Source organism: Haemaphysalis longicornis, unplaced genomic scaffold, assembly GCF_048455015.1.
Source record: "Haemaphysalis longicornis isolate Haplotype H1 unplaced genomic scaffold, Haemaphysalis longicornis Haplotype H1 scaffold_109, whole genome shotgun sequence".
NCBI lineage: Eukaryota > Metazoa > Arthropoda > Arachnida > Ixodida > Ixodidae > Haemaphysalis > Haemaphysalis longicornis.
This window is the reverse complement of record NW_027526213.1, coordinates 606,065-633,435: the sequence shown is the minus strand read 5'-3', so window position 1 is coordinate 633,435 and position 27,371 is coordinate 606,065. Positions and strand designations below refer to the sequence as shown.

At 46.4% G+C, this 27,371-nt stretch overlaps 1 long non-coding RNA gene across 1 annotated transcript in view; it reads right to left on the bottom strand.

The window, feature by feature from the left end:
- The window catches only part of LOC144160581 (uncharacterized), a 100,470-nt gene that overhangs the window by 23,264 nt on the left and 49,835 nt on the right, over positions 1 to 27,371 (bottom strand). Inside the window, exon 2 of the long non-coding RNA XR_013320395.1 lies at positions 24,903 to 24,948. This is a non-coding gene — a long non-coding RNA (uncharacterized LOC144160581). The remainder of the gene's footprint in view (positions 1 to 24,902; positions 24,949 to 27,371) is intronic.

Genomic DNA, 27,371 nt, shown 5'->3' with positions numbered 1-27,371 from the left:
TCACCTATGATCATGTCACCCTGCCCCCACGCGCAAGCTTGATGATCACCCTCTTCTGTGAAGATGCTGCTCCTGGCGTCGGCACCATCGTTGACAGTGAGCAAAGGTTGCTTCTCGACTGCGGTGTCTCTGTCGCAAGAGGTGTTGCGGGCTTTGAGCAACGCAAATCACATGTTTTGGTCACTAATTTCACTGAAGAGTACGAGCATTTAAACAACGGCGCTGCAATTGCGTTCCTCGAAGAAACGCAAGAAGCAAGTGACGTGATCGCGGTTGCCGACTTTGAATGCGCACCCGAAAATACCTTCAAGCTTCCGAATCACTTCGACGTGAATATGGCGTTACCGCAAGAACAACGGAACAAATTCCTGGCTTTGTACGTCGCTACAGGCTGTGTTGTTTGTCAAACTCAAAACTACGTAAGACACCTCTAGCGATACACAAAATAATAACCGAAAAATAGCTAGACGTATCCGACAGTCAGCATACACCCTCTCTTCACGCGAGCGGGAAGCCATTCTCAGCCATGTCGAGACATGCTGAGCGACGACATTATACAGCCATCCAAAAGCCCCTGGGCGCCGCCGGTCGCACTCGTGAAGAAAAAAGACAGCAGATTAGGGTCTGCGTTGAATACCAGCGACTTAAAAAAATCACCAAAAAGGACGGCTACCCCCTCCCATGAATCGACGATACCCTCGACCACCTCTGCCACGCGAAGTACTTATCGATGGATCTAAAGACCGGCTACTGGCAAATTCACGTGGACAAGAGAGACCGAGAGAAGGCTGAATTCTAGACTGAAGACTGAATACGAGGTCAAGGTGATGCCGTTTTGGCTACGCACGGCGCCAGCAACGTTTTAGAGTTTTGACAACTGTGCTAGCTGACCTAAAGTGGCAAACCTGCTGGTATACCTCGACGACATTTTGGTGTTTGGCCGGTTTATCGATGAACGCCTTGCAAGGTTGGAGTCTGTATTCCAGCCCATTCGTACGTCGGGGATAGCGCTGAAGCCGGAAAAGCGCAGTTTCGCGTACGAGGAACTGAAGTTTTTGGAAGACGTCGTCAACGCCGCAGGAGTCCTGCCTTACTCGGCAAAAACTTCAGCTACAGCGACCTTCCCGAGACCCAAAGACAAGAAGGGCATGCGAAGATTTTTCCGATTGTGCGTATACTACCGGCGGTTCTTACTTCGCACGCACTGCAGAACCACTCACGAGCTTGACAAAATATAGGACCATTTTCAGCTGGGAAAGCACCCAAGAAAAAGCATTCTGCGAGCTGCTATAACGCCTGCAAAACCCACCCGTGCTGGCTCATTTCTAAGAAAACTCCTAAACGAAAATGCACACGGACGCTAGTGCCATAGGCTTGGTTGCGGTCTTCATTCAAAAGCAAAGCGGGTGCGAGAAAGTAATCGCCTATGGCAGCCGTGGTCCGTCGAAGGAGGAGAAAAACTACTCATCCTCTGAGAAAGAGTGCCTCGCTAGTATATGGGCGATTTTAAAATTTCGTCCTTACGTGTATGGTAGACCATTCAAGGTTGTGACAGACCCCCATGGGCATTGTTGGCTCACCAATTTGAAGGAACCCTCTGGCCGTATTGGCTGGTTGTTCTTGCGTCTACAAGAATTGAACGTTAAAATCGTCTATAAATACGGCAGGAAACACTCCTATGCCGACTGCCTGTCCCGCGCCCCCTCTCGACCCACCACCACAAGACTCAGATGAAGACAGCGCGTTCTTCGGCGTCGTGACGGACAGCGACCTAGCCCCCAGCAGCTTGCCGACCCCCACTTACGCAGCATGACCGACTACCTCCAAGGATGCAACGTCGCCGTGCCCAGGGACTTCAAACGCAACTTACCAGCATTCAGCCTGAAAAACTCCGTCCTCGTGAAGGAGAATGTCGACCCCCGAACGAGAATGAATTATCTACTTGTCATTCCGGCAGATCTTCGTGATGAAATTTTGGAAGCGTGCAACGACTACCCGTCATCTCAGCACATCTCGGACATCTCGGCGCAGCTCGCACAATAGGAAAACTCAAGGTGAAGTACTACTGCCCCACCTTACATTCTACGTCACCAACTACGTCCGGAGCTGCCGTGACTGCCAGCGACGAAAAACGCCGCCCAAGAGACCCGCCGGACTTCTGCAGGTGATCGCCGTTCCATCGAGGCCCTTCCAGGAGGTGGAAATGAACCTTCTGGGGCTGTTCCCTACGTCCTGTTCCGTGAGCAAGTGGATTGTTGTAGCGACAGACTACATGAAGCGCTACGCAGAAACCGCCGCTCTTCCGAGGGGGACTGCACAAGAAGTCGCGAAGTTCTTCATAAACCAAGTTGTGCTGCGACAGGGCGCCCCTGAAGTCCTACTCTCGGACTGTGGAACGGCCGTTACTGCGGAGCTTATGCAAGGAATCTTAAGCTACGGCAACACAGATCACCTTAGAACGACAGTCTAGCCCCCCAAACGAACTGACTGATGGAACGTCTGAATAAGACGATCACGAATATGCTGTCTGTTAACATCGGCGTTGAACATAGGGCTTGGGACGAAAATCTTCGCTCTGTCTCGTTTGCATACAATACGGCTATCCAGGAAACTACGCCGATGACACCGTTCGAGCTTGCCTACGGCAGACGGCCAACTACGACGCTTGACGCCATGCTTCCGCACGTAGAACACGACAACCACAACGCCGACGTCCAAGGATACCTTTAACGTGCGGAGAAGGCCCGCCAGCTCGCTCGAGTTCCTACAACGGATCAGCAGCTGGTGGATGCCGGGAACTACAACCTCCGACGCCGAGACGTTGAGTACCATCCAGGTGACCGTGTTTGCGTTTGGACTCCCATTCGACGACGCGGACTCAGTGAGATGTTTTTGGACGGTACTTCGAACCCTACTAGATTTTACGACGTGTTGGTCAACTTACCTTCGAAGTGATCCCCCATGGTGATTCCGGCACATCACGACGATGCACGCGACCCGAAGGCGTCCACGTGGCTCGGCTCAAGCCTTACTGTGCAAAAGGACGGACTTTTTTATTGTTGTTTTGTTGTTGCTGTCTGTTTGATTTGCCGTTTTATTTTAGCATTTGTTCGATGCACTCTTAGAGGGGGGAATGCCGCGAACCATGTATGGGTTTGTTTATTTATGATTTCTTTTTACTGCCCGGCCACGCCCGGATCTGTTATGTGTGTCCCAAGGGAAGCACGCCTTCTATTCTTTATTTTTATGCCGCACAGGCTATCTCATTCAGGTGAGGAGACTGTTTCTTACTAACGTCACTAGCCTAGAAAAATCTTCTTTGACCTACAATGTTCTGGATGTCAATCGACGGTTCTATAAACTTTCGCGCCCAAAAATAAATTCCCGCAGAGCAGACACGGTGGCATTCGACTCGCCGACGCTTGCCTGCACACGTCACTTTGGTGAAACAGCTGTTTCGACGCCTGTGTATTCTTTGAGTTGTTAGGGGAGCACAGGTTTGCTGCAATAAACGTGTTTTCCTTCAAGACAACTGCGTCATCTTTGGCTTCGTGACAATATAAATTACGAAACGGAGACACGGCGAATGACTGTAGTAACTTTTGGAAGAACACCGAGAACGTTCCTACTAGCAGCCACCATCAAGCACTGCGTGAAGGCGATAGAATCCAAATTTCCTGACACGGTGAACAAGCTGCAGAAGGCTATTTACGTGGACGACGTGCTTCTTGCTGTTTCTGCAATAAAATAAGCCGAATTGTTGTTAATAGAGGCCAAAGAAGTGTTCAGGAGCACGTTATTTAACCTCGGAAAATTGACATGAAGTTAGGATGAAACAACCAAATATTTAACGAGCATGAAAAGGATTTAGTACACGAGATGGTCCGGTCAGGAAAAATAGCTACATTGCTCGGGATGGTGTGGCACCATTCAGATGACATGCTATGTTTCCTAGTAGAGAAATGGGCGTCACCAATGAACAACTGTTCTTTGAAAAAAAAAGCCGTCCCGCAAGCTACGGCGATAGTATTCGACTGAACTTGGATTTGTATTGCCAGTCACCATCAGAGCGAACATACAATTTCAGAAGCTGCGGAACTTAGGAGAGACATGGGACGACCCTCTGCCTGTCGAAGAAATGGAAAAGTGGAAATGTTTCAATTAAGAATTACAGAATCTAAATGAATGCTGCGACGCTGCGGCCACAATGCTGCAACGCTACGGTATGGCGACGCTACAGCTAATGCTGGGACGCTACGGTCACAAAGGAAAGGACCTCGCGACTAGAACTCTACATGTTTCCCGATGCGAGTCCTGAAGCATATGGGTCAGCGGTGTACATCGTTTGCGCTTGAAACGATGGGTCAAGAGAAGCAAACCTAATTGCCCCGAAAAGCAGAGTGGCTCCGAGGAAGACTAACGTTAGCTAGGCTAGAGATTATGGCCACCGTGGTGGCCGCGAGGTTGGGTGACTACATAAAGAAGCATTACATCGGAATACGCGAGAAAATGTTCTATTGGAGTGGCTTCATAGTAGTCCTACATTGGATAACAGGAAACAGTAAGGAGCAACCATGCGTAGAGTTCCGGGTGTCGGAAATATGAAGAACGACGAATGCCGACTGATGGTCCTCCACCAGTGATCTCATCGATTTCATCGCAGGAGTAATAGAAAAATCAGATGAGTATTAGAGGCCCCGTAAAAATGTAAAAACAATAAAAAGAGTTTAATTTAGTAAGCCCCACAGCAGTGCTGGAAGTATTGAAAGACCAAGTAAGAGAGGAGCCTACTTTGAACTCGTAGACGACATGTATGAGGAATGTACTGGCAGCGTAAGCCTTGACAAGGAAAACAAAAAGTTCTCCAGCAAAAAGGGAGTATCACAGGGAGATAACACCTCGTAAAAAATTGTTCACAGCATGCTTGGAAAAGATATTTAGAAAGCTTCACAGAACAAATGCAGGATTACAGATAAACACAGAATACTTGACCCGCTTGAGGTTTGCAGACAATATTTTCTTGCTGAGTGAGTGTCCAGCGCACCTGCAAAAATGCCTGAGGAACTACAGTCCTAAAGCTTGCCCGCGGGACTTGAAATAAATATTGATATATCTAAAGTAATGATAAATAAACACGCTGAAAGCGCCCTCTTAAGCATAGGTAAGTAGTTAACCGCGCTAGAACAAGTAGAAATGTATACCTACCTTGAACACGTCGTCAGTGCATATCCAACTACCAGAAATTAATCACACCAAGAACAGGTGGGGGTAGGGTGCACTGGGAGAGCACCACCAAATAGTGGCACATGACCTTCCTCATACACTAAAAAAATAGTATACTACAAATGCGTGCTTCCGGTGACGACAAATGGGGCGGAAACGTCACGCCTTACTGGAAAGAAAACAACTGAAAAAAAAAACATAGGTCGAAACAACCGGAAATGAAACGAAGTAGGATAGGAGAAGCGCTGAGAGCTGGAAGCGAGCTTCGTTAATTAAATAAACAATCTCTATTTGAAGATATTATATACAAAGTAAAAAATAACAAAACAGGCTTTCGTGTGAATGTAGTGAGACTTAATGGCAAACGGTGGACCACCAGGCTAACAGAGTGGATACGAGAGCCGGGTATAGAAAAAGCGGAATGCCATTAACTCGATGGATGAAAAAATAAGAAAAGTCGCAGGCAAAGATGTGATTGGGGCAGCTCTGTATAGGATAGGTGGAGATCACTGGGAGGGGCCTTCATCCTGTAGCGGACCTAAATGAGCCGATAATAATGATTACGATGACGATTGTTCCGTGGAATTCAAATTTTTCACCTTCGCGCTGCGCACATACCATCTGTTGGAACAGCGCTCATCTTGTTTTATTTTTTGTTTCTTGTTCTACATGAAACGGACTCAGCCCGTGAACTTTGTGCTCTGTCTTGTTGGTTTGATTCCTCACGAAAAATAAAATAATTTGCTCCATCTACCGCGTTATTTCTTCATTGGCTATCGTAAAACACAAACTAATGTGTATCCTTGAGTGCGGGTTATGTATTGACATGTTGCCTCAAATGTACCGGGGGATTTCTTTGCAGTAAGAAATTTTGACATTTATGACTGTCTAGCAGTTTTAGTAGGAGCAGAAGTCACAGTGTAGGAGTAGCAGTTTCGGCGGGGTTCTTACTGTTTCCTTTGTCGCATTCTGTCTATTCCTGGAATCCCAGATGAAGTCCGCTCAGGGCCAGTACAGCTTGTTCAAGGAGCCTACGTCAATGGTTGTTATGCGGGCTCCATGCAGCACCGCGGGGTAGGCTATTGCATTGTATACATGGGCTCTCGTGAAAAGAGCGATGAGTCGGTTTCTCTATGGTTGTAGGTTTATTTCTGCTGCCGCCAGCTTCGGTTTTCACCGATTTTGGACTGTTGCGCTTTGGTTGAGGTTGATACCCAGGCAACTGGGCAACGCTTGTTCTCAGGTCAATCCCAGTACGTGGGTGCGTTTGGATTCCCATTCACTGAACCAGGCTCCCTTCTTCTTGCGGAGGTTTAGCTCTGACCCCTAAAAGCAGAGAACTGGTTCGCTAGCCTGATTACTTCGCCCACTTGTGATCTTTGTGTGCAGACGAAGCCCACACCGTTTACGTAGGCAAGAACATGGAGCGCCTAGTTTCCGATCATGAGGCCATTTATCACCTTAGATGCCAGGGGCATGCGGCGCACTGGCTCAAGGTAAAGCATGAAGAAGACGGGTGACATTGGGCAGCCTTGGCGCAACGTCCTAAAGATGTCTATGGGCGTGCGCACTTCGATATTTATTACAACGGTGGTAGAAATGTCAGCGTAGCAAGTTCTGATTCATTCGATCATTGTGTCCGGAATGTCACAGTGCGGAGGAGATCATGCAGAATTCTGCGGCCGACCTGATCAAACGCCTCTCTCGGGTCGAACTGAACAACTGCCAAAGGCAAAAAGGCCCGATTCTGCCGCTTCACAAGAGGCTCTCGTGCGGTGTAGGCTCGAGTTAGTGCACCATCCTTTGAAACCGCATGTCTGGTGCGGATCAACCACAATGCTCAGTGCACTCTCCAATTGTCAAGAGGCCGATTGGTTGATAACCAAAATCGGGTATGGAATCGGCAGGTACTTAGTGGGGGATCAGAGCTAAGTGGCTCATGCTCATGGAGAGTGGTGGGCATTTCTGTTTTCCTAAGTCTTCGATGACCATGGCTCGGTTTTTACTCAGTTCCTTTTAACAGCTATACAGAACTCAGAAGTGACGTCAGAATTGATGCCATCCTGTGTAGCAGATGCGCAGAGACCCATTCCGTAGTACACATCTTAACTACATGCAAGGCACTCGACACCGCACGGCCCAAAATTTTTCTGAACTATACAGACAACACATCCCGCTACACCAACCATACTTTTAAGTGCGAATGCACTTTATAAGCGACCCCGAACCTTCCGCCGTCCGCATAGCAACAGCTGCGGGTGCGCGCGCTTTTCGTCTTCCTCAAGCGGGATTCACACGACGGAGAAACCCTCTCACGGAGGCGGACGGATATGTGACGTCAACACCATGTGACCGGATTTTCCGTCTTGGTGGCGCATCCACACGTGCGGACCTGCGCGGAGTGACTAGCAGACGACAGCGCGGAGGAAGCGAGGGCGAGGCTCGCTTCCTCCGCGCGAGCCTCGCTCTATGTGCCAAAAACTGGTTCCATTCCCTACGGAGGGCCGCCGCCGCCGAGCGAAAACATGCGGTGGCATTCTCTTTCCCGGAGCATCCGCGGGCGATCCCCACCGAGGGGCGGAGCCTAAAACCGGTCACGTGAGCGGCTCCCGCGGGCCAAAAAGAGAGGGGTTCTCCGTCGTGTGAATCCCGCTTTAGCAACGGGGAGAGATGGGCGCGCGCTGCCTGGCCGCTGACACGGCACATACCCACGTGGGAGATTGGCCAGGAATAAGTGCGAATGCACTTCTTAAGCGAGCCTGAATCGTCGCGCTCGCATAGCGCCTCCTCTACCCCCTCGCATACTCTCCTAAAGCCCCTTTACTACTCTCCAGCTCGCAACACCCTCTCTCGACGCGCCAGCCAGGCCAATACACTATATAAAAAAAAAAACAGCATCCGGCGCCAGGTTTAGATCTGCGGACTTTTGCGGCCGCAGCGCGACACTCTACCGACTAAGCCACGGACGCGACGTTGATATCAGTGTTAGTAACGCGCCATATATCTTTAACGCATTCAAACTACGTCGTCAGCGGCGTGCGTTGGCGACTCAGCGGCGTTATAGCGGCTTGATAACTGCGTGGTGTACACGTGATACTACAAACCCGCTAGTTCTGCATTCTCTCACGTGACTGCGCCTCCTCTCCCTTTACTCCGGTCGGCGCTTCGCAGCTGCGGTGCGCTGCGGTGCGGTGCGCTCCTCCTCTCGAACATACACGTTAATTCCCCAAGATTTCCGCAGAGGGACAAACGAGGCGTGTTAAGCCGAACGTGATCACGAGGGGGTGTTAATGTAACTAACGGGCAAAATGCCACCAAACTTCAACAAACTCCCCCTCATAGCATCACCCCGTGCTTCGCACTTCCTCATACTCCCCTTCGGGGAAATGCGGGAGAATTTTTTGGCTAACAATCCAATATTTTCCATTAGGCGAGTTTCTCAGTTTTAAGCCGACGTCAAATTTTAACAGGTCATAACTTATCATGCATAACTGTCCTGGCCCTACATACCAGCCATCTCCACTGGAAATTATTTTGCTTTACTTTTGTTTTTACTGGCATAATTTAGTATTTACACTTGCAAACATACCTATAAAAAACTTTGTCTTTGGCGTTCTTTCTCCTATCTGGACCTTCGCCAATAAACACAAACCATCATCCTCACAGTTATCCCAGGGTTTGGTGGGGGGAAAGTATACGATTCATATTTTTGATTTTGTTAGGTTATTGCGGGCAAGTTTTGGTAATTTAATATTTTTTGTTTCGCAAAGTTGTCTTCGACGAGTTATCTCCATTTGCGCTATTACAACGATTGCAGGTGTTTGGTGGATAGGCAGGGCGTTACATGGTTTTTCGCCAGTTTCGCTATTCTTCATTCGTACGTTAAATGTTTTGTTGCAGACGTTTTGTTTATTTCTGTTTTTTTGCTCAGATGTATCAGGTATATATATATATATATATATATATATATATATATATATATATATATATATATATATATATATAAGACAGAAATAATAATTGGCAGTCAAGAAAACCTCGGAGAGCAAAGGGAAGGATGTAGTTAGTCAAGATGAAGAATTTGGAAAATAAGAAAGCGGAGAAAAAATGCCCGCCAGGTGAGATCCGAACCCACGACCTCCAGAATACCGGTCTGGTGCGATAACCACTACGCTACCGGCGGGGCTACTTTAGGGTCCACTTTCTGGGGTATTCATGTTCAGGTGGTTTTGTTTCCTGCGCTTGGGGGTGGTAGCCAGCGCCACTCGGACTACTCGGGGTGAAGGGGACCTTCTTTTAACCCCCGGGCCGTGACTCGAGCGTCTACGACATGTCGAGAGCGGTCGACCAGCGTTCAACCCTCTTAAGCTCCCTATGGCACCAAGACTGCCAGAACAGAGGCCCTCCCTATGCATGTAGCGAATCAGAATAGGAAATGAGGGGCTCGTTGAAAATAAGACAGAAATAATAATTGGCAGTCAAGAAAACCTCGGAGAGCGAAGGGGAGGATGTAGTTAGTGAAGATAAAGAATTTGGAAAATAAGAAAGTGGAGAAAAAATGCCCGCCAGGTGGGATCCGAACCCACGACCTCCAGAACCCACGACCTCAAACCCACGACCTCCCCACGACCTCCCACGACGAACCCACGACCTCCAGGTTAAAAGAAGGTCCCCTTCACCCCGAGTAGTCCGTGAGGCTCTGGCTACCACCCCCAAGCGCAGGAAACAAAACCACCTGAACATGAATACCCCAGAAAGTGGAGGCTAAAGTAGCCCCGCCGGTAGCGTAGTGGTTATCGCACCAGACAGGTATTCTGGAGGTCATGAGTTCGGATCCCACCTAGCGGGCATTTTTTCTCCACTTTCTTATTTTCCAAATTCTTTATCTTGACTAACTACATCCTCCCCTTTTGCTCTCCGAGGTTTTCTTGACTGCCAATTATTCTTTCTGTCTTATTTTCAACGAGCCCGTCATTTCCTATTCTGATTCGCTATATATATATATATATATATATATATATATATATATATATATATATATATATATTTGATTTGGTCAAATGAATTTTTGTGACAACTTCATTTTTTCTATTTTTCGTATTTCTTGTTTTTTTAGAATTCTGTCTCCATTATGTTTTGTTTTGCTAAATGACCGCAGTGTGGAAATGCAGGGCCTTCCACGATTTTTCGTCATCTTTTATTCAAACTTTAAACTCTTTTTTCGGAATTGTTCGGGTTATTCTTGGGTGTTTTTGCGGGGATGTATAAGATGCACATAATTTTAAAGACGATAGTCTTTCCTGGGCTACCTCAACCCACACATTTTGGTCTTCCTTTCTATCTGTCGGTCTTACTGTCTGTGACTCGATTTAGCCACCCGGCCAAAGTAAAATAGATATTGTGCAATAGTCTTATAAACCCACAGCCAAAGGTAAACGTCTAAACCCGGTTTATGTGTTCATATTTGTCAACCTTGTTGAACAAGAGCAAGCCATTACTCAAATATAAGACAGGAAATTACTACACAAGGGATAGTTGCAGTGTTCCTTGATTAAAAAATTCACGGACGTTTGGTTTTTCGATAGCAAATGATATTCTACATCTACTGCAGAGCACCACCGCCTGCTGTTGCCGGTGCTACTTCCTGGCGGTACCGCAAAAACCACGGGGCAACAGTGACGAAAGGTTCCACTAGCTAGGTTCTACGTTCTGCTTGGAACGCACGTGGAACACGGTCACGCGGCTGTATAAACATTGTAGTCGGCCGCCTCGATTCACGCGCGCCTCTGCCGTACTGCAGCGCTGGCATCGAGGAACCCGGCCTGTAGCAGTGGAACGCGGTAATTCATATCACATTGAGCAAACCTTTAGTGTGTTTACCTTGGGATGACTGCGATGGTACAGGAACATCATGAGAGGCGAGCGGGACGGAAGAGGGGGGCATTTCCTTCGCAAATGTCTCACACAGACTGTCATCTTTTGACGAAATGTCAACGAAAGGAGCAGTTACGCGGCGAATATTTTGTGAGATCCTTTTTGCGACACTTTTATTGTTTCTGTTTTCCTTGTCATTCGTTTTTCAAAATTATATTAAACCATTTGTCTGTATTTAGTGTATTATAATGGTTACAGGTGTTACTTCCGCTAAATCTGCATTTTTGTGGAAATGCACGGCGTTACACCGTCCTGGCTTTGGGGATACTGAGCAAAGAAGGCTAGGCATTAAAAGCCGATAACAACTCGCACCATAAAAGTTATTTGCGATCATTGCGTTGAATTTGTAGCCTTTCGCTATATCTACGATACAGCGAAACCTTCCCTGCCCCAAACAGAGATCTGAGGAGTTCATCTGTAGAAATGTGATACAAAGGATCTTCCGTACTGATGCAAGTTTGGCTTACCTTCACAATTTGAAGATTTTACACACCAAAAGAAGCCTGTCGCGTTCAACACTGTGACCACATGCACACACACGCACGAGCCGCATTTCGGCCATGCAGCAGCAGTTGGCTGTTGCAGTAAGACATAAACTCAGCTGGTACAGTTCTCTTCACAACTCTATCCTTCGCATCCAAGGTTTCCTCCATCCGGCTCTAACCTTGCCGAGAAGCGCAGCGTACAAAGCCTTCCCTTTACGAGATGGGGTTGCGGATTACAATGCCCAATGGCCCGTCATCGGGTAAGTGTCATGCAGTGTTGTGAAAAAAGGCCGCTACAAAATGAAATACCCAGGTGGACAGTGCCACAAAATCACTGGCAAGAATTATAATTCAGTAAGTACGACTGCGCACACACACAAACGAGTGGTCTGCTTTACCTTCGGAGCACAGTTTTATCGATCACGGAAGACCGGAAAAGAAAACGCGGAGCTAAACCTGAAACGCTTCAGCGGGAGCCTACAGGAGTGCGCGTCGGCACATCGATCGTTGTCACTACTTGGCGAAAAGCCGATGAATGAAATTCAGCAGCGAGCTACTATGTGGAGAGCAGAGGGCACGACAACTGCAGAGTGGTTACAGTGCACGCTGAGAACGGACACCCGGGCAATGTAGAACATCGGCAGCAGATTACTTGAAAATGAACACACCAGGCGTCATACGTACTCTAGAGGAGCAGGCAGCTTACAAGACCAGCTAATCCGCGAGCAGAAAAGGGATCGAACTTGTCTCCACCGTGCTTCCGCAGCAGCCCGTCTCAGCTTCGTTGGTTGACCATTTTTGCGGATTACGGGAGATACTTCCAAAGCGTTCCATGTTTGACACCAAGTTTTATACACGGGACGGAATTCATCGGTTCGCTTCTGCTCCTTTAAGCACCTTCTGTAATGATGCGTGTTCTTGATGGAGATACAGAGATAGTTGATATATGCAGTTGAAGCAGTTTCTCACACAGGCTTCTATTTATGCGTCTCTTAATAATGCTTATTTAAAAAAAAGTGGGCGTGCCTTGTATGTTTGACGCAGCCTGGTGAGTGAAAAAGAATCTTCAATGTCACAGTAGCGAGGCTCTCTTGTCGGCACGTTCATCTAACGGGAGTGAAACCAGGAATTCCGTAACCATGGCAGTGGCCCAGAGAAGGATCGAAATCTAATGAAGGTGTCTTAGCAGAACAATCAGAAGCGCCATCAGCAAATCACGGTGCTGTACACAGTTCAAAAACCGAATAAATGCTTGCACACCTCTAAAGAATGTGAAAACCGATCGCCCTTTAATTAGCTAACGTGAAACTCATATGTTGAGTGGAGGGCTATTGTGTGGTAAGAAAGATATGAGTGGTTGCTTAGAACCTGGCTCGCCGGATTCTGTGAAGGAAAGTTTGACATCCACATAAATGCAGCCATACAGCTACAAAGGAAAGCTATACAGCTTTCTCAGAAACTTCGCAGTTGAGGAAAAATTTGTCCTGGTCCAGGATTTGAACCCGGGACTACTAGCCTTCTAGTTAGCTCAGTTGGTAGAGTGACTGCTCCGGTTAGGCGGTGGTTCTGGGTTCGAATCCTCCTTCAGGATTAACCAGAGCAGTCGCTCTACCAACTGAGCTAACCAGGAGGGTAGCAGTTTGAAGCGCGAGGGCAAATTGATCAACAACTCGAAGTGAAGAACAGGTGTTATTCCACCAGATTTAGGGGAAATCCCCAAGGTGGAGAAAATTTCTTTGAAGGAAAGTTTGACATCCAGCTAAATGCAGCCATACGGCTACAAAGGAAAGGTCTACAGCTTTCTCGGAAACTTCCCAGTTGAAGAAAAATTCGTCCTGGTGGAGGATTCGAACCCAGAACCACCGCCTAACCGGAGCAGTCGCTCTACCAACTGAGCTAACTAGAAGGCTAGTAGTTTGTAGCGCGAGACTGAATTGATGAACTCGAAGTGAAGGGCAGGTGTTAATTGACGAGATTTAGTAGAAATTCCCAAGGTGGAGTAATTTTCTAAGAAGGAAAGATTGAGATCCACCTAAATGCAGCCATACGGCTACAAATGAACGCTATACAGCTTGTTAAGAAACGTCGCAATTGAAGCCGTACGGCTTCTTTGTAGCCGTGTGGCTGCATTTAGGTGGATGACAAACTTTCCTTCACAGAAACTACTCCACCTTGGGGATTTTCATTAAATCTGGTCTATTAATACCTGTCCTTCACTTCGAGTTGTTGCACAATTCGCTCTCGCGCTACAAACTACTAGCCTCCCGGTTAGCTCAGTTAGTAGAACGAATGCTCCAGTTAAGCGGTGGTCCCGGGTTCGAATCCTGGACCAGGACGAAATTTTCTTCAACTGCGAAGTTATTGGAAAAGCTGTATAGCTTTCCTTTGTAGCCGTATGGCTGCATTTAGGTGGATGTCCAACATTCCTTCAAATAAATTTACTCCACCTTGGGGATTTCCCCAAAATCTGGTCGAAGTAGGCGCATGATCGCTGCCATAGACTTCAATGTCTACTTCCCAGCTCGTCCTAGGGAAGAGTTGTGAGGAAACAACAGTGATGCTGACAGCGGTTGACACATTTCCACGGTAGAAGGTAGGCTCTCGAAAGTTGACAACGCATTTACCGTACCGGTTAGCAATGTCTAGAAGGTGCCTCCTTTAGTCCTTTAGCCATCGCTTTGCTGCTGGCCCAGATGGGAGAATGAGCGTGTCACAAGTCAAAAGGGGGGGGCGGTTAGTGTAGTACTGATGGTGCCTTCTGAGCAATGTAAGTCCAATGATATCCGAGGTGGAATATAGGAGATGGTTATCGTAAAAAACAAGACAGCGCGCGAAGGGTTCCCGCCTTGTATTCATTCAAATCATCGTGGTGAAGACAATGCTTTAGTATGGTGGGGTCATTTCTCACGCCCACTGTAACTTTTGATATTTTCACACCACTTAGCAACCACAGAACTGTGAGCCCAGAATGGCGTATGTCTTCCAAACGTAGTGATTCTTAGACAGCGATCACCTGGAACCGATGCTTCCGCGCGAATTGGTGCAGGTCCGGAAGGCGCAGCTTCAGTCCACAGTGTTCAGCTGCAAGATGATAGCTTTATCCCAAATTTCTTGCAATCGAAGCTGTGACGGTGGTCTTTAAGTTAGACACTTAAAATAAACGCGACTGCATCAAGCTGAGAACACTTTTAGCTGCGCTCATTGTACGTAACCGTGACATAGTGAGTTGTCACTACTGATAAATCACTGATAACGCGTCAAAAGCGCACGTACGCACACACGCGCACACGTGCGCATAAGCGCGCCCACAGTATTGGACGGCACCTGCAAGACCTTCGTTCGGGCAGTCAGTGATGTGAAGTCCACGAGATCAACGGTAAAACAATGCGACGTATTTAGGAAGCAAGGTGCCAAGAACGCCTTCGATCAGATGCAGACTATTGTCCTTAGAATACCGTAAGCGTCAAGGTGGTTCGCTCTACTTGTACCCGTTATGCAAACACAGAAATACGCAAGCGCCGTAGTCTACGCACGCCCTCTTTCTGGAACAGCGTGTGTTCATCTTCCGCCCGTTAAACGCAGCGTCAACTTCTCGTGCTGTGCATGCGGATTGCGAACAACGCAAGATATAGTATACGCTAATAGGTTGCGTTTCCCTGCGTACCCTACACTAAATCCTATAGTCTTTTGCGTTTTAACCACGTTTTCCAGCGTGTTCAGCTCTTCTGTGGTGTTTCCGGCCCTTAGACTAGACAGTGCAGTATTTAAGGACTGAGACCAGGCGATTAGTAGCAAATGATTTGCATCATTCAGAAAACCACCAGCCGAACTCCGGTGTGGTTTTTGTAATTGAAAGGGCAGAAAATTTCGGAGCCATCCGCTGCTCACAACACCGGGTGTTCCTTCTTACTATGCACATAATACATTCGCAATCATAATGAAAACTGCTGCTCAAAATATACTTGCACCAACGAAGTAGGTGCAAATACATTGTGTACAGAAGTTCCCAGAATATATTTCGGACAGAAGCATACAGAGTTTACTGGACCAGTAGCTAGAGTTCCGTCGCCCCTTCGGCCGAACTTCCAAATGCACTGTATGAGCTCCGCTCCAAAGGAGTCAATGTTATTGTGGAGCGTTTGAAGGGATCGGCGGCAAGGTCATTTGTGCAAGGTTTGGAAGAACAGCCTTGTTGCTTTCGACCCTAAAGGGGCTATTGCGTCTGAGGGCGAATTAGGTTACGATGATTCACAATTACGTTACGATGATTCACATCGGGGTGTCGAAGCGAAAAAAATATCGGCTCGGGTATGGTTCGGCTGAATTTATTTCGTTCCGGTTCAGTTCCAGTTTGACTAAATCCCGTACCGAACCAATTGGAGGACGTGAATTATACCCCAAGTGTGAAAAAATGTGTATTAGTTTGAAGTGACAACCAAAACAAAATACTCACAAAAATTAAAAAATACTGCTTTTTCCACATAACAGTGCACGATTTCAAAAAGACCATTCAGGGATTGAGCGACATATGAGGAAAAAGAGATGAAGCAGGCGCATTTCGCTAACCGATTTCTGGCCCAGCACTTATGTCATCCAAGCAACTAGTTTGTGGAGTCTACAAGACAAATCAGGCCTGTACGTTTGGTCGCTATTGTCGTTTCGGAAGAATATTTTATATACAGCTTATTTTCCACATGCAATTAGATAAGAAATTTGTCTGCAGAAAGAGATTTCCGTTAAAAAAGACTTATTAAGATCGGGTCACAGCCTCGTTAGGCGAATCGCCCGAAAAGCGACCTTTCTACCCCTGCAAATGACAAACTGATTAATTGTCACCCCAGGAACTAGGTTATGGCATTTTCCTGAGAAATGGGACAGGTGTGCTTTGTCGCTATGGTTATTTCGGGCGCAAAATTTATATACTGCTCATTTTCTACCCACGGTTAGATTAACAAAGTTGTCAGCAAAAAAACATTACCCTTTCAAAAAACCTTACACGGATCGGGTCACAGCCGCATTGCACGAGTTGGGCAAAAATCGAAGTTTGTTCTTCTTCAAAAGGCAAACTATTTCCGCTATCGCCACAATTTTTTTTGAGTGTTTCAATATTTTTAAGTAGTAACGTATGGCTTTGTACTGAGCAGAAATTTTGCTAATGAGAAGTACAAACGGGAAATTTTAAAAAATGGCTAAAATGTCGGGTACTGTGTTTTGCTCGTAAGCAAGCGAGGAAGTTGGCAATTTTAGCTATATTTATCCATCAATTTCTATTTTTATCAGCGAAGCTGCTTAGCAAATAATATTTTTTTGTCCGCAGTTAAAAATACCAAGAAAGTGCCAAGTGCGCGCACGAGAGCGTGCGGCTCGAGGCGACCGCCCGGCAGTTTACAAAACCAAGAAACTGCCTAGCACTCATGTGTGCGTGCCTCACGGCGACAACTCAGCGCTCCCCCCCACACGTTTGTCCCGCCAAGCATACCTACTTAGGTAGATTGGCCAAGATTGGCCCCCCAAAAAATTCCAACTTTCGCCGTAATCCCGCCAACACTTGCTCGGAACGAGAAATACACGTGATAGCGTGCGCCCCTCGAACCTGATATCCAGTGATTTCAAAAAATGAAAGAGGCTCACACTAATAGCAACAATGATGAAATAAAGATCGTTGCCGCAGCGAAGAAGGAGCAAATCGGCTCAAATCGTGGGCTTGAAAATTCGTCATGGTAGTGGAGGTTGCCTACAGCTTCGCTAACTTCAAGTCTTGCTCGCTATATAAGCTTTCTTCATTTTTCTCTCAATTTCAGTTGAGAAGAAAGAAAATGATTGAATGTAAATACTGCCCTGCATTACACGTAAGTCGGACATTTGGCTCCAAATTGAAAACCAGTGTCTAAAAAGACCTTTATAAATTTGTTTCCAAACATTTACGAATCAAAGCCGAGATTGATCTTTATCACAGGCCTCAAACGTATGCTTCCAAATTTGTGAAGTTTAGTAGCTGCGAAGCCCAAAATATGACCTTGTTAGCTGTGTTGAGACGATATACTGAATAGTTAGTACCAAAATTCTGTCGTCAACATAAGAAAGAAACGCCCGGTAGAACGTTGTCCTCCCTACGCGTCCCGAAAAACTAACCCGAAAAAACTAACAATTATCTTGTTAGTCTTCCTTATTTGCCCTACTTTTCCAATAACAAGTTGGGTTATTGGAAAAGTAGGGCAAATAAGGAAACGTCTAGGGAAAGATACCTCTTGGTTTTGTGCTTATTCGATTGCTGAGGGTAGCGACAACAGCTGAAATTAATCGTCTATTGATTCTGTGGGGAGAAATTGATAAGCAAGTGATGGACATTTTTTTATTTAACCGCTTAAACACACTTGTAAATAGTACAGGCGGGCGCGTTTGATGTTCCGCAGCTATTTCCGTGCTATGAAGCACATCGTATAATGCAGGGATGGGGTAAATGTGTACCACCTGGGAATAAACACACATAGACTTTTTCGTTTCTGTCCGCACCACAAACACGCCCGTTACGGGCGTTGATTGAACGTGCATCCTTGTCAGTGGGTTAGCCATTCTTAGCTCCCACTTTATGGTATGAGCCTTCGCCGGGCACGTTTAAGGTATGAGCCTGCGTCGTTGCACACGGCAGCCGTTTTCACAGGTAGGGAAGGACAAGGTCAGAGTTTCATACTGTCTGAAGGATGCCGAAAGTGTTTCTTGCTCAGTCTTGCAATCTGGATGCGCAATCAGCAATAGCATATCAATGATAAAATGGTGCGCTTCCCTTCTCATCTTGAGACACGTATGAAGAGTTGATAGTTAGCAAAGCGATTGTTGTAAGGGCGACGTGGGCATGAAAGTGAGTGAGTCAGTCTTTTATAAACACAAGGAGCACGCCGAGGGTGGAGGGGGGAGATGGGGAAAAAACTGGGGTTTATTCCTCTATCATAGCAATCGGTAAAGCACGAAAGGGAAATGTGCAGCGAAATCTGCAGCGAAAGGACCATGAATTTCGGTATGGCGGCTGTCTTGTCGGTGTGCTTGGCGAGTCACGTCCTGATAGCTGGTCGCTTCACGAAAGGTGCGGCCATTTCGGCCCTGCTCCGTGGCGTGTACGGCAGACGGTTGCGTTGCGACGAGCTCAGCTTGTGGGACGCGAGAGGTTGTATTTGTATACTCGGGGAAAACTTTCTGTGGCAATGGAGAGAAAGCTACGGGAGTGGGGGGGGGGCGAAGTGTCCGGCAGAACCATGACGTTTCGCTGCGCAGTTGGAAGCAGTTATATAAACTATATTCAATGCGCATAACCTGTGCAATTCAACAAACATATATTTCTTTTTTTAGCCTTGCATTGACAATACCAATAAATCACCAGAATATATACGGCAGTAAGTGTTACTTATTTTTACATTACCGGTTTTGTTTGGTTGACGAAAGTACTACTTGTGGCACGAAGGTTCTCTTCAGAAAAAAAATGGCGACTTCGTCGACAGCAGCTACTTTTCCGTCCGATAGCCCACCACTTAGTTCGCCTCAAAGGATTTTCAAAAAGCTTCAAAACCAAAAGCTGTCAAAACAGACCAAGCAAGTTGTCTCCAACGTGTACGCCCAAGTGAGACGAACGCAAACAGGACTCTCTGTCGTTTCCGCATTTCGTTCGGTTAGCCAGCTTACCGGCGTAAGCAAGCGTATGGTCGCACGGCTTAAGAATGAGGTTTTGCGTGGCATCCCGAAGTCCTCAAAGCGCGAAAGGCTACGTTTGTCGACTGGGAAACCGCCTGCAGTTACACGAAAGACAAGAGTACAGCGGTACGACATCTTCACCCTTGCTGCTCTCCGACGGAAAGTGCATCAGTACTTCATTCGCAACGAGGCGCCAACTGCAGAAAAGTTCCTCAGCGATGTGACCAGCGGCCCCGACATGGGGCTGCCGAAGCTGAGTGTACGACCGATGGGTCGGCCTCTGAATGACATTGGATTTGCTTTTCGGAAGCGAAAACGTAACTCTGCGCTTCTGGATAGGGAGGACCCTTCGAGAAATGCGAAAGCAGAAACGGTACGTAGTTATGTTTCGATTTGCCGGATAGATATATAAATGTTATTTCCGGCGATTGAAATAGAAATTTCGTATGTAACATTATTTGACAGTAGGAATGTAACAAGAAAAAATAACAATGAAAGTTCTCGTACAGCGAAATATTTTATAGCTGAGAGTTACGTATCAACACCGCTCCGCATGCATACTGGCATTCACTTTATGTTTTTCATGGCGTTGTTCTGTATCCCTGCCTCTTGTTCGTATTTTGCATGCTATTCTGGTTCAGCAAGTGAAGGGACAAGTATGCATCGACACGTTATAAGAAGGTATGGGTAGCACTATCTGACTGGATTTCGTTAGCCATGTGGTTGGTGGTTGGTGTACGTTCTGCGACCGTTTTTTATTTTGGTATTTTGCGGTTGCACCAAAAAGTAAACATACCTGCCTGCGTAGTAGAATGATGTTACGTGCAAACAATAAATGCTTTCTCTGTCTTAAATAACACCTCTCCCCAAAGAAAAATTGACGCGTATTCCTTTCATTTTCGCAGTATATACTACCTCGACGAGACTTGGGTCAATGCTGGGCCCACGAAGGGCACGGTGTGGGAGGACGCCACTGTGTCATCCTGTGAAGACGCCTTTTGCAAGGGTCAAACTACTGGACTTCGTGCACCTAGTGGCAAAGGTGGTGGGCTCATTGTCCTTCATGCTGGAAGTGAGAAGGGCTTTGTGGACGGGGCATGTCTCATTTTCAGTGCGTCAAAGAGTGTTTTCACTGGCTACCACAGTAAAATGAATGGCCGCAGAACAACTTCTACCCAACGCAGAAGAACGTCTACGCAGAACAACTTGTACCGAACATTGAGCCACGCAGTGTTATTGTTATGGACAATTCTCTGTACCACAGTGTTAAGACCGAAAAGCTGTCCTCGACGTCGTGGCGCAAGGCCGACATTCAGTCTTGGTTGACTGCAAAATCCATCCCGTGGTGTGATGATCAGTTGAAGCCCTATCTGCTTCGGCTGGTTAATGAGAACAAACACAAGTTTTTTGGATACCGGATTGAAGCCCTGGCCAGAGTTGCTGGTCATGACATTGTTGGGCTTCCTTCTTACCACCTTTGAATTCAACCATATTGAAATGATCTGGAGCCAGGTGAAGGGTTATATCGCTGCCGACAACACTTCATTACCTCTCGCTGATGTTTAACGACTACTCAACGAAGCCATCGCCCTCGTGACTTGCAAAAACCGGGTCCGGAACTCCGCTTATATGGAGCGTCTTGAGAAAGAGGCCTGGGAGCGGGATGGTGCAATCGACACGAGAATCGAGAACGTCGTAATTCCGCTAGGTTCCGACTCGAGCAGCTCTAGTGACTGCAGTGACAGCGAAATAAGCGACGTAGAGGAACTGTCATGAAACCGGTGTGCGCCGACTTATGTGGTGCTGTTTGTGTGTTTCGAGTGACCAGGTGCTTTGTTTATGGTTATGGTGACCGGAAGTTTGGAAGTACGCTGTGTTGGTTTATGTGGGGCTGCTTTTTTGTGGCAACTTACAGGGCCCCCATGTTAAGCTTTCTGATGCCCAGCAGCTTGGAAGTACGCTTTGTTGGTTATGTGGTGCTGGCCTTGTGTGGCAAGTGACGAGGTACTTTGTTTTTCTTTGTGGTGGCCAGAAGGAGATTGGCAGTATGCTCTGTTGGTTTTCTTTGCGCCTCAGTACGGATCAGCTGATTCCTTGGCGTCCTAGCGCATGCGATCAGGCACATTCGAGCTTGCGCGCAAGTGTTGTGTGAGCGTTGTCCCTAAGCCGAAAACACGTTGGTTGCTTACCCACAGGAGATAAACTACGCAATGCTGTCGACGCCGCCCACACAAAATCCGCTGGGCCAGAGGGCCGCCATGTTACAATTATTCCCGGCATGCTTCGCTAGCCGGACGCGGAAACACCGCGGCAGCGCGTTGCCAGAATAATGCGAATTGCTTTTGCCCGTTTTAGTACGGAAAAGTTGAGCTGGCAACCTCTAGGGTCAGTGTATTATCTCCGTGAAAGATGGGGCCACTGTTTTAAAGGTTTACACCTCTGACTGGTGTTCGTGTGCATGTTTTTGGTTGTGTGACTACTTGGAGTGGCTTCCAGATTTGGTCCAGCTGATTATTCAGGAAATAAATAAATGAAAGAAAACACATTCTTTCTTCGGCTTAAATTTTTCACGTAGCACACGTTATTCCTGCTGACTAATGCTCACGGTGTACCGATGTCAAACTGTTTGCAATTGGTGGTGGCAGCCCTGAGTGTCGGAGTTATACTGCTGGTTCTGGAATTGTGCGTGCAAATCCTGGGCATAGCCACAGAATTGTACATTTTTGCGAAATTTTGGAGCACTTTAGCGATGGTGGACGTTACGTCGCCACCAAATGGAAATTGGTGAATTGGACGGGCAGGACCATCACTGGTGAACCCACATGTTGGGCTTGGGAACACGTAAGAGCAAGGTGAGGCAAACATGAAATTTACAGCCATCAATATCAGTCAGCTACTGTTTAACGTAAAGCCAGCCATGCTCCCACAACATTGATGTAAGTGTGTCACTTACATCAATGTTGTGGGAGCATGGCTGGCTATACGTTAAACAATAGCTGACTTGTATTCATGGCTGTTGCAGCCAATTCGATTGTTGATGAGGAGTTAGCGGCTTTACGCAGCCAACGCGAATTCTGTTGCCTGGTTTCGAAGCCAATTGAAATTTTGCTGACAGGCCCAGTTGCGGGGCTCTGGAGGTGCTTTTTTCGGCAAGTGAGCAAAGAAGTGTGCGAGTGATCACACATTGAAAATAGAAAGGGGTGTCTTAACCACCAATTTGAGAACGGCTCAATATATTAGAGTTTGGCAAAGTTAGCTAATGCAATGCACTTTACGATGTCAGTGACCACATTACTGACGAAATGTTTAGTGACCAATTGTTTTCAAAGTTTACGGCCAGTGCTAAATACTGTGCAGGTGCTTAGACAGCGTTACGTGTTTCAGCCCTCTAAGTGCTGACATGCCTTTATGCTGTAAATAGGAAACTTAGCCAGTGCAGTACGACTGCTATCCTCAGGTATGAAACCTGCGCCACGTAGTATAGCGAGGCACGCCCAAAAGCCTGCATTGTGTTCTTCAAAGATATTGGAATAGGAAGGCGTGGGTATTGAGCGCAGGATTCATGGTATCTGAAGCGCGAGCGTCCCCTATACGCATTCTGAGCTGCGGGTCACCGAAACTTCTTGGGGCCTGTCTAACTCAGCGCGAACCAAATTGGATTTAACTTCGCGCCGTAGTGTGCGCGTGCTGCCCTAACGGTATAGTGAGCTTGTGCTATGTAAGCACGCTATACGTGCCTGTTGTGCTGCCCAGTTTTCAAATAAAGAAGAGTTTAAATATCAGTACCTGCCCTGAAAACTGCAGCGCTGACAAAATTGACGGCGTTTCTTGGCGGTTCAGAGTTCGAGGGCACCGTCCACGCTATAATATATTAAATCGGTCCGAGTTCTCCAATGAAAGCGTTGGCTTTTGCTTAGAATCAAATTAAACGTAGAGAAGGAGACGTCAATATGCCTGCATGATTGGTGATTGTGGTTCAGCACACTCAACCACAGAGCTCATGCGAAGAAACGAATTGTAGCAAATGCGTATGCGTCACGCTGAAACCGACACCGAAACTAGTTTATTGGGAACTACTTTGGGGCAGTAACACAAAGCAGTTCGCACCCCCCCCCTCTACGTAGCTTTGTCTCCATTGCCAAAGAAAGTTGTCCCTGAGTTAGCTGCAACCATGCACGCGCGAGCGCGTTTCTCTACCCTCTGGCGGTTCTCTTCGCATCAAATGAGTCGGCGCTCGTGCCATTCGCCCGTCGGTATGGCTAGAACGCAGCATGCGCCAAGTGGAGGCCCTTGTTAGCATTATGATGCACTACTTCGCATCCCACCTAGACGGCAGAACCATCCACGTCAATAAAACTTTTTCTGGTGCTTCTCCTGTGTTCGTTCGGCTGGCCTCATTTCCGTGATAGATATGACGTAATCGAAATCTTGGTGTGTCCGGGAATACAACACTTTTGTGTTAAAGGATTACGAAGTTGATCTTGCGTGAAGGAGCAAATCCGTGGTGCCGACACACTATCAGCAAATTTGCAGACAGATTATCAGCAAAGGTAGGTCGAACCATTTCGTCGTGAACCGATAACCGTTCTTTATTTTTTAGGTTCAGCTCCGGTTCGCAGTCAGCAGGCTGAAAAAATAAGGTTTTGGTTCGAGTACACTTCCGGTAAGACTTGGTCGCCACCCTGCCCTGCGAAAGTGGATGTCCAGCAAAGCTATTGTAAACCACCAGAAATGAGGATAAGGAGGTTAGGATATGTTTATCGTCGTCTCAGGCGCTTATCACTCTTGCTCGGCTAGGGTCACTAGATAAGGGTACAGAGTATTCGCACTCTTTTCTCCTATTGTTCCGTACCGCCGCCATGATCATGGTCAATTCGAAATACGTGACATTTGTTTGCACTGTGAGGCTTTATGGGCGCCACGTATTTGCTGATTATGCGTTTGAGTCGGCTAACTCTGGTAGGCAATTAGCTTGTCCTCCCACTATGCGTATGCGTGCGACTGACTATCGTTTGGTGATTAGTCTTGATTCAGGTAATCCATGATAGAGAAGTGCCACTTGAGTGATCGGGGTAAGTTCCAATGGGTTTTTCTGATCATTATGAATACTAAATGCAGTTATGAAATCTTGGTTCGCTTTAATGTTTTCTCGATTGTCCGGATATTCCTTTGTACATTTCCCTAATAGTTTCTTGATCTATTAGTTCCTGTTCTGTAAACGTAATTGAGCATTCAATCATAATTTTTAATAGAATGATTTGTGCTGCACCATGAGGCTGTTAAAACAATACACATCAAGGGATGAACCGGCGTACAATGGCAGCGATTCCGACAATATTGCATCAAATTTGAATCCAAATTGCGTGGCTGCTACGTAGAGGCCGACTGGGAATAACCCCACATGCACAACTGTGAAAAACTGTTTAGAAATTACAGTGCCAAGTCTAAACAACTCCTTTAGATCAGCATAAAACAATTTTTGTCAATTCGTTCCTTTTACTATGAAAGTGTTGTTTATATTCCAGGCATATTTTTTAGAGCTTTCTTGGAGGTGAAAACCACGCAGATGCTACTTACCGTCGTATGCGCGCAGAGGGATTCTTTGGAAGCATCGCCAAACCAGCTGTGAAACAAAAACAAAAATCCATGTGCTTATTTTGTTGCGGAAGTGTAACATTTGTAACGAACATTGAACTCGTGAGAGTGATAATTTCAATGATGTTGAGCGATGCTTATGCGGGTGAATAAAGTTGCACTGAAAAAGCTTCACAGGCGACCTTACTTCACATTGTTCAGTAGTATCTATTTGCAATGTCACATATAAGAAATACGAGTGTATCTACAAATGTCTATTTGCGGCGTCATAGTCATTTTAAATTCTTTGGCATTCGGTACAACATAGGAACCAATTCGGCAATGTCCGTTTTCTGAAACCGTTAAGTTAAATCCTAATATATACAGAGGTGAGTGTACTCATGACTTCCTAATCCAGGTGGGTTGCCACTGGACCGCATTTAACCCCAGACCTCATTCATGCTGAGCCGCCGTACCATTGCAGGTACTTTCAGACACCCTAGCGAAACGCAAAGTCCGATGATTAGAAACATGTTCGATGAAAACTGAGTCGACATGCTACGGGAAATCACTGCTCAATATTACATGAAAATAGTTCATACGTCTCATGATAGCGCAGAGATTAAACTAATACAAGCGGAGTAGAGGAGCACACAGGACATGCGCAGACATTCAGCAGCCTCTGTAATTACCGATTCAGAGTCACATTTTATTATTTTAGCAAAGTGTTCGCATGTCATCGGGCTATGGTCGCTGTTGGGTATTATGAGAGATTAGATGTTATCACCATTGCGGTTTTTCGGTTTGGCCCGTGGTCGCCACTACAAAAGGCGGTAGGAAGATGGCAGCTTTCGTCCCGTACATTCTGAGTAATGCCCCCTGTAGCATTTTGTGGTAGGGAAGAGGAGAAGAATGGGTCGGGCATACATATTTTGTACGTAGGCTGGAGGCAAGGTAGCTGGGAACTATGATCTGGGTTGTAGAAATAACAAAGGGGAACTATTATTCGAGTTCGAAGAACGGAATAATCTACGCGTCATGAATACCTCCTTCTGCAAACGGGAGAGCCGCACGTGGACGCGGAGGAGCCCGAATGGGGAGCATAAGAATGAAATAAACTTCATAATATGCGAAAACGCTGGCGCCGTGCAGGATGTGGAAGTGCTTAGAAGGGTGAGGTGTTGTGACCAACATATGATAAGATATCGCATTAGGCTAGATCTAAAGCGGGACCGCAGCAAGCTAGTACGAAAGAAGCCGATCAATGAGCTAACAACCAGACGGAAAGTTGACGAATTCAGGATCGCGCTTCAGAACCGATATTCAGCTCTAACCGAGAAAGCGGAGTTAAATGAGCAAATGAGATAAAAAATTTTGCGGAGATAAATTGGTCGCAGTTAGCACAGGACCGAGATATTTCGAGATTAATTGGAAAGGCCATTGCCCTGCTCTAGGCAAAGCTGGTGATGGATAGGCCGGTGATGATGATGACCGTGGTAAACTATATGGAAGGCTTTTTTCCGTCCAAAAACAAATCTAAAGCAGGTTGGCCGTCCTTCAAAGTGGTATTTATAATATTTGTAACGGTTGTGATAGACGTGGTACGAGATTTTCGGGGACGAAAGGCATGCAGGTGGGGTGCTAAGATCTGGTATTTTATTAGGAATGCTAAAACTCGCTTAGCTATAACTTTTTTCATACAACGTGTTAATAGCACTGAGTACATAAATGGTCCTATAGTTTTCTAAACCGTTGTAGTCGCCATTTATATATATAGGTGTTGCTCTCACCTTATTTAACAGGTCAGGGTATATCGCAGCATATCAGGCTGCGTAAATCTTTCCTCTACGTATATACTAAGCACCTCTGTATTTGATTTTAGTATTCTTACTGTAATTTTATAAAATCCTTATGCTTTTTCCGCAGGCAGTCATCGTATGGTTGAGCTGATCTCCACCGCAGTGATCTCACTCAAAGCAAATGAATTAACAGTAGGAGCGGTACGTCTGAGATTGACTAGAGAAGGCAATAGCAATGCTAGATTGCGGACAATGTTTAGGAAATATTCATAGAAACAGTCGGCTCGCTGCATCTGGGATAAATCATACATAGCGATATCAGGAAGAGCACGCATATTTGTTTTTTTCTTTCATGAAAGAGTAATTATTTCCCGAACCTTACGTGGATTTTTTTTGGTTGCATAAAATCATGCGGCCATAATACTGCTTTTTATTGCGACGTTAGAGGGCAACTAACTTGTTTCTTAGGCTTTTATGCTGGCTGTGATATGCATTGTCTTTATTTTGTTTGTGCTTTCGATACCAGTAATAGTTTGTGCGCACAAGTTATAGTGCACTGAAGGATGCCCAAGGGCACATAGGTTGTTCGTAATCTTTAATTAAACATGTGTGAGTCGTTTTCATGCATTTGGGTAATGTATTTAAGAAACAGTCATACTTATTGTTAACATAA